The sequence below is a fragment of the Myodes glareolus genome, chromosome 4 (genome assembly GCF_982192425.1).
Source record: "Myodes glareolus chromosome 4, mMyoGla1.1, whole genome shotgun sequence".
Classification (NCBI taxonomy): Eukaryota; Metazoa; Chordata; class Mammalia; order Rodentia; family Cricetidae; genus Myodes; species Myodes glareolus.
Window position 1 is genome coordinate 92,933,972 of NC_142029.1, and position 7,417 is coordinate 92,941,388.

The following is a 7,417-nucleotide window of genomic DNA, read 5'->3' on the forward strand; positions in this document are numbered from 1 at the left end:
ACATTGATCCACACAGATTTCTGCAGTCATAATTATCATCCAACAATGAGAATGAGATAATTATCTGTATATGCATAATTATAAGTTCTGTCTTGGGAGAGATGACAGTGATTAAGAGCACATGCTTCTCTTGCAGAGGATCTGGAGTAGGTTCCCAGCACTCACACGGAAGCTCACAACTGTCTGTTACTCCAGTCCCAGGGGAAATGGTGCCCTTTTCTGGCCTCTATGAGCACCTGCATGCAAATGGTACACACACACGAGCACACATACACACAGACACACACACACACACACACCATTAAAAAAACTGAAATCATAGAAAAGGAATGAATGAAAAATAAACTGAATTTTCTATTGCTCCTTGCTTTAAGGAATGCAACAATAAAACATTCATTTATATAATAGTAGGAATATATTGGATTAATATAAGCTATGAGTAAAAGAATGAATGAGAACAAGGAATAAATGAAAAGAATTAAGAATATTTTGCTACAGGTATGTCTCCTACTTGTTAGTTAAAAGCGAAAATGTATTTATTGTAAATGTACATTGTACACCATATTTTTTAAAAGCAGTGTTCTAGGGCTGGAGAGATGGCTCAGCGGTTAAGAGCATTGCCTGCTCGTTTAAAGGTCCTGAGTTCAATTCCGAGCAACCATATGGAGGCTTACAACCATCTGTAATGAGGTCTGGTGCCCTCTTCTGGCCTCTAGGTATAGAAGCAGACAGAATATTGTATACATAATAAATAAATAAATAAATAAATAAATAAATAAATAAATATTTTTAAAAGCAGTGTTCCTGGTATCTGCCAAATTTCTATACCCTTTTCCAGTAAAGATAAACAGAAATGATATATCACATTTCATATTATGAGGCATATACTATCCTCATAAGGAAATCAAAAACATTCTGAAAAACTATATAGATGTTACACGGCTATTAGCAAACTGCATACAGCAAAATATAAAATAATTATACACCATGACTAAGTGAGATTTGGTCTGGGTATGCAAAGTTGATATAATTTGTTAGTCTAGGTATAGTGGTGCCTAACTATAATTTAAATGCTCACTGGAGAGGTTGAGGCAGAAGAAACCAAAATTCAAGTCTACCCAAGGATATAGAGCAAAGTTGTGACCAGCCTAAGTTATATAAGATGAACCATTTTTAAAATGTAAAATGTGCAATCGGTCATGGTGACATGTTCCTGCAAGGTCAGCATTGTCAACCACTACTCAAGGCAAACCTGAGTGATGAAGTAGGGCACTGGCTCAGAAAAAATACACTACTTAATAAGTTAAAGAGAAAGGGTTTTTGTTAAAAAAAAATCTATAAAAACAATTTGAGCTCAAATACCCACTCATGGATTAAAAACTCATTATGTAAGGAATAAGAGAAAGTTTCTTCTGCTTAAAAAGAGAATCTGCATGGTAATACCATATGTAAAGTACTAAAAATAGATGCATTTCTGCTAAAATAAGGACGAGTCAAGGATGTACCCTTAATACCATTCTTAGTTGATAATTTTTATTTGAGGCCGTACCTTAGGCAATAGGGAAAAGAAAGGCATATGGCTTGGGAAAGAAAAAAAAAAACACAATTTTTGCTCATATATGACATAGCACATATAAAATACTTAACAATCAACCAGTAAGTAATGGAAATAATGGCATATGACAGGGATGTTGTAGCATACACAGGCAATATATTTCGCCAATTGCTTTTCTCTATTACATAATGAAAGAGACATTCAAAATGAAAAACACAACACGGGTTACACTAGCATCAAAAAGTGAAATATACACGTAGAAACCTAGCAGAATCTATATGAATCCCATACGCAGAACAAAACGAAGTGCAAATTATGGATGAAAGAAATAAAAATCTGAAGAAATGGAGAAATATTTCATATTCATGGGTAGAGAGCTTACTATTACTGAGATGTTAATTTTTCCCAGCTTGATTTAAAGATTCTTGTTTGCCACCTCAGTCAAGATTTCAATAATTTATAATTTCAATAATTATGCTTCTAATTTATTGGCTAGCTTATTCTAGAACTAACATAGAAAAATATGTTTTTTTCAAAATAACCAATAAAAAATATGTTTAACAAAATAACCAATACACTATTTAAAAAGGAAAAACAAATATATTAATGGAACAGAATAGAAAGCACAGGGATAGCCCCACACTAATATAATCAACTGATTTTTGACGGAAGAACGAAAATAATTCAGTTAGAAATGAAGTTATTTTAGTTTATACTTGAAGAATTGGGAAGCAAATCTTCAAATGAGACTTGTCTTTCTAAGTGTAAAATGCAAAAACCATAAAGTTTGGATATAAGGAGAAAATGTAGGCAATTGAGGATGTCATTCTACATAAACATTAAAATTATTATGAAGTAATTTTAATATTTAAGTGGAACTACATTTAAAAAAAGACCCAATAGAATCCTGTTCTATAATCTATTATTTAAAGATGAATTGAAAACAAACAGCTGAGGGAAAAAACCCACAAATGCTTATCTGACAATGAACTATTATCCAAATGTGCAAAGAGCATTTAAAACTCAACAAGAATCATACTAATAAATGTATTAGAAAATTGTAAATTAAAATAACAATGATGTGCCCCTATCACCTTCTGGAATGGTCAAAATAAAAGTCACTGACAATTTCAAATGTTGATGTGCGCAAGCAGGAACTCTCATTCATTTCTCTAGAAACAGAAAATGACACGGCTACTTTGGAAGAAGTTTGTCAGTTTCTTACAATGTTAGATATTATCCTATTACATTCAGAAATTGGGCTCCTTTGCTGAGGAAGATCTTTCTGCTCCTTCAGCCAATAGCCTTTGAGGTACCAGCCCACTGGGGCGTGGTCTCTTTCTCTTTAAAAAGAAGTGACAGCCTTCCTCTCACTCTCTTGTCTCCGACTTGGGTTCTGGCGACTAGACTCTTTTCCTGGTCATGTAGGAAGTAAGTTTTTTCCCCTCAAATAAATAACCTTTTTAATAATAAGTCCACACTGGTGTGGTATTGTTCCGTTCTTTCCTCCTTGATATTTATCAAATGAGTTCAATTCTTTGTTTCACAGAAAAGCTTACACAAAAATGTTAATGTAGTTTTTATATATCAAGATGTCCTACAGTGGGTAAATGTATAAATAAACAAATAAACCAGGGTAACTCCTGGCACAAGTATTATTCAGTGATTTGTAAAAAAAAAAAAAAAAAAAAAGGGAAAAAAAGCACACCCAAAAGGCATGGAAGAACCTAAAGAAATGTTTGTTACAATATAAAATATAAAGGCTATTAGAATTCATTATAAATAAGTCCTGGATGAAATTGTGCTACTTTCAACCATAAAACATTTGGAAGGTGTTTTATTTTGTTTAAGAAAAAAATAACCTTCAAAACTTGGAGTTCAGTGGAAAGTCTTAGACATAATACTCAAAGCATGATTCATAAAAGAAAATGGTAAACTGAATTTCATAAAAATGCAAACCTTTTCCTCTGTGAAAGATCACTACATGAAGATAAGTAGAAGCTCCGCCCTAGGAGAATACTGCAAAGACCACTAATGAATTAGAATATATGAAGAACTCAGAAGACCTGCTAGGGAAAAAAAAGCAAAACACTAGAAAATGAACAGAGCATAAAAACAGACCCTACACTGAAAATCTTCTACAAATAGACAATAAGCATATGAGAAATATTTAACAACACTAGGCCTTAAGAAAATGAAACTTAAGACCACAATGAAATTGTGTAAAGGAGTGTGTTTGTATACATATTAAAATATTCCAAATACCATTACCAAAACACAAGAGCAACTTCGAAGCATAAAGGGTTTATTTTATTTTGAACCCTTTATTTATTTATTTATTTATCCCTGTGGTTCCAAAGGAATAAAGTCCATCGTGGCAGAGAAGGTATGGCAACAGTTAAGTAAAGCGTGGTGGCAGGGGCAGAAAGCTAAAAGCTGGATAATAACATTGTTATCCACACATGAAGCCGATGAGAGAGAGAGGGCGGGGGGAGCAAATACAAGTAGAGTCAAGCTATGAACTCTCAAAGCCAAACCACAAAGACACACTTGTTCCAGGAAGGTGCTACTTCCTAAAGTTTCCATAACCTCCCAAAACAGCACCACCGCCTGGGACCAAGTATTCAGACCCATGTGAACATCTCTCATTCAATTATGCATGTGAACAGTAGACTATTTAAGGTATGAGAGATACATTCATGCATTGGAATTATACTCGGTGACAAAACAATCAACTTTTGATGTAGGCAGCAAATTTTTAAAAGCTGGAGAGCATTGTACGGAGGGGGAGAAGCAGTGTGAAAATTGGAATTGTCACATGTGATTTCAGTTTGATTATGTTTGAAACACAAGAGAGTATAGAAATAGAAAAAAGTAGTTGTCAAAGATTATAGATAAAGGAAATAGAGAAAAATACGTGAATTTAAGTAAGTATTGTGAAGTGACCTTGTGGTATGATTAGTTTTATATCCTGATAATGGTAGTGGTTATATAAGTCTACAAACAAGAGAAAGAAAAATAGAGAGCAATCAATAAATACTCATTTACATCATCATTAAGTTTACACTTGTGAAATTAAACTGTCATAAAAACGTAGTTACCAAGGCAGCTGGGTTACAGCAAAGACTCCTCTGGCTATATTTGCAGCTTCCTGAGTCTCTAACTACTATAAAATCAAGATATTTATTAGCACATACTAAACATTAACATAACTGCCTACTTGGATTTTCTGGAGTTAAAAAGTCCCATTACTGAAATGACTAGTTCACAACAGTGACTTGGCAGTAAACTTGAGCCAGCAAGAGCATGAGGAAAGTGAGCATCATCCCTGAGACCTACAGGATAATAGCAATCATTTACCTGGACATAATATGAGTTGTAGAGAAGACAACAGAAAAGGAATAAAAAGAATATTAGTATTAAAAAAATGGCACAAGCTTGGTGAATAAGATCAAAGTACAAACCCAAGACTTCTGAATTAACCCCAAAGATTATAGGTGATAAATTATAGTTAAATTAACAAAAGATAACGGCAGATTATCTTGGAAAAGGACTTATCATATATTAAAAATTAAACTCCTGATAGGACTTTTGATAGAATTAAAGAAAGCCATAAAGTAATAAAATAAGAAACTTAAAATACAAAAGAAAGGTAACAACAAGAATTTTACATCAAGCAAGGCTCTCCTACAGAAATGAACATAGCCCAATGTATTTCCAGATAAGCACAGAGAGTTCATTGTGGTAAAGTTTTTTTAATGAATTCTTGATGAAGTTTTTAAAGTTGAAAGCTAAAAAAGTTAAAATTCAACAGCTACTTCAATGAATGAGTGAAGGAATGAATTTTATGCTCAGGGGAAGAGAAATGGAAGGACCACAAGCTTCAGGTTAGCCTCAGCAACACATCAAGACAAATGGGAAGGGGGACTGAAAAATACAATTTCATGACATTCTAATTTTGGGAAAACCTTCATTTCTAAATTACAACTAAATTATTTAAATAAATATTTTTATAATGTCAGTTATATTTTTGGTGAGTCAGAAAGAATAAGTGGTCTATGACACTGAATTTACCCACATATTCTTTGCCTGAACAATTCTCTGAGTTAGCAATGGGTACACCAATAAATAATTAAGAAAACAATTCCAGGGCTGATGAGATGGTTGAGTGGGGAAAGGAGCTGGCTGTGCAAGTCTGGTGGTCTGAGTCCAGTCCCTGGAGTCCACACAGAGTTGGAAGGAGGAAACTTTCCACAGAGTAATCCTTTGACCTCTACTTGTTTGCGGTGGCAGGGTCAAATCTGCCCCTCACAACACACTAATAATAACACTTTTAATCCATAATAAAATAATTGAACTACTTCAGAGTTAATACAACAGGAGAAGAATAAGTGCATCTGTAAATTGCAGGTGATTGCTTACCAAGTTTAAAAGTCACTGCATAACTTCATATTTTATGATTTAGAAATACATCTCTAGAAAGTCATTCTTCTCAAATTGAGTTATTGACTTAATACAAGCCCTACCAAAATTCAAGCAGGATTTTGTTGTTGTTATTGTTTTTGAGACAGGGTTTCTCTGTGTAGCTTTGAAGCCTGTCCTGGAATTCACTCTGTTGACGGGGCTGGCTTTGAACTCACAGAGATCTGCTTGCCTCTGTCTCCCAAGTACTGGGATTAAAGGCATGTACCACCCCCATCTGGTTTAAGCAGGATTTTTTAATTAATCAATTAATTTATTTTATATAGTAACCACAGTTTCCCCTCCTCTTCTCCTCCTGTCCCATTCCAACACCTCCCTTCTACCACCCCTCCCCTTCCACTTCTCCTCTGTCTCCACTCAGAAGCGGTAAGTCCTCCCATGGGAGTCAACAACGCATGGCTCATCAAGTTGAGACAGGACTAAGCTCCTCCCCCTTGCATCAAAGCTGGGCAAAGCATCCCACCATGAAGAATAGGTTCCAAAGAGCCAGTTCATTAAGCAGGACTTTTTAAAATTGAAATTGGTGAAGAAATAGCTTAGAAGAGCTAAAGTTATTCTGGTGGGGATAAAACAGAAGATCATAATTGTGATTACAAGATTTGTGATTTCTAATTTTATTGTAAAGTTATATCTTTCAAGACAAGAATATAGACACAAAGTCCCACGTATAGATTCATGGACTAGAACAGTCCAAAGAGGTAGAATTAAGGACCCATAAACAATCCTTTGCCTTTATAGGTAATAGATTTTGACAAAGTTACAAAAGTCATTTGATGGAAACGGTACTCACTGTAGGAATGTTGGGTCAGTTACAAAAGTCATTTGATGGAAACGGTACTCACTGTAGGAATGTTGGGTCAGTTAAATATCCATAGTTAAGAGAATGAACTCAACACCTCCTCACATCATATGTAAAATTTAACTCGAAATGGATCATAGACTAAAATATGAGAGCTAGAAGTACAAACATTTTAAGCAAATATATAGGGAAATATCCTTCTGACTACGGATCAAAGATAACAAAACAGAATCTGTGAAAGTAAGATAAACACAACTTGGAATTCATCAAAATAAGTGATGCAGAAAGGTGATAGAAAGGCAAAACCCTTGCTTTGAACATCACATTTTGGCTAGTCTTCATTTGGTAGAGCGAGAATCAATGACACAGCTGTCTGCAAGTATGGTTCACAGCTGTCTGCAAGTGTGGTTGGGAAATGTGTACTTAGGCACGGCTCAGCTCAAACTCAGGCGTCTACTAACTGTAGAGTGTGGATAATTCGTTCAGAACAATTTTCTCTGTCTACTAGATTGGTCCCTGCACCCCTTCTCAGCACCATTTATGGCAGTCTCGGGACATCTTTTGTTTGAGCACAGGCTGGA